A 1,077-nucleotide genomic window follows, 5' to 3' on the forward strand; every position below is an offset into this window, starting at 1 on the left:
TCCCTACACCAGGTTGCACAGGAAAGTGTCCAGGTGGGTTTGAACATCTCCAGAGATGGAGACTCCACACCCTCTCTGGGCAGCCTGTCCCAGGGCTCTGGCACCCTGAACATGTCATAATTTTTGGAGAATTTTATCCTTTTCTTCCAGAAGGAAGTGGTTTGTTCAGGAAGTGCAGAAATATTCTTGGATGGCTCAAAGCCTCATCCAACCTGGCTGGAAGTTTTCAAAGCCAGGTTAGATGAGGCTTTGAGCAACCTGGTCTAGTGGAAGGTGTCCCTGCTGCTGGCAGGGGGGGTGGAACTGGATGAGCTTTAAGGTCCCTTCCAACCCAAACCATTCTGTGATTCTATGATTCCCCTTTCCCAATACAAACCAATTGACTTTTCACTTCAAAAAAAGACACTTTTTCAACATAGAAATGGGTCATCTCCTTTGGGAGCAACCAAACCCAAACTCTTTGGGGTTTTTTTTAAGTAAGGAACCCAAAATAAGCAAGGGTTAAAAAAAAAACCCAACAGAAACTCTTCGCTTTGACCTCCCTTTGACCGGGATCATGTTTTCCTCCCAAATTTTGATTCAACCACTCAGCTGAAAAATACTTTGTACTCCAGCTTCACCACTTAACCCAGCTTTGTGGGTTTGGTCCAGTTAGGAGTTAATGGGATTATTGTGAAACTGGTGGACGCACTCTTGATGTCGAGCCTGTGTGGGAGGAGGAATTAGTTAGAAGATTTTAAGAAACCTGATTCAGTAGAACAAAAAAAAGCAAGAGAAAGATTTGGTTGCTTCATTACCCTGTAGATAAAGCTTTTCTTCTCCAGGAAGAACAAATGTTTACCCTGCACGATGCAAACTGACCCCCCCGGGGTAATCTCAGGTTTAATGACATGGTTTAATACCACCAAAAAAAAAAAAAGGGCTTCTTTTGTATTTCTCAGGCTGTCATCTGGAGATGTTCTACCCACCAGGGGATTTCCTCCAGGTATCTGAATATATATCCTGGTAGCAGCAGTGACACCTTTGAAATGTCTTGTGAAATATGTTCTATATAAATATATATTTATATATATTTTT

Source organism: Antrostomus carolinensis, unplaced genomic scaffold, assembly GCF_000700745.2.
Source record: "Antrostomus carolinensis isolate BGI_N321 unplaced genomic scaffold, ASM70074v2 scaffold32494, whole genome shotgun sequence".
Lineage (NCBI taxonomy): Eukaryota > Metazoa > Chordata > Aves > Caprimulgiformes > Caprimulgidae > Antrostomus > Antrostomus carolinensis.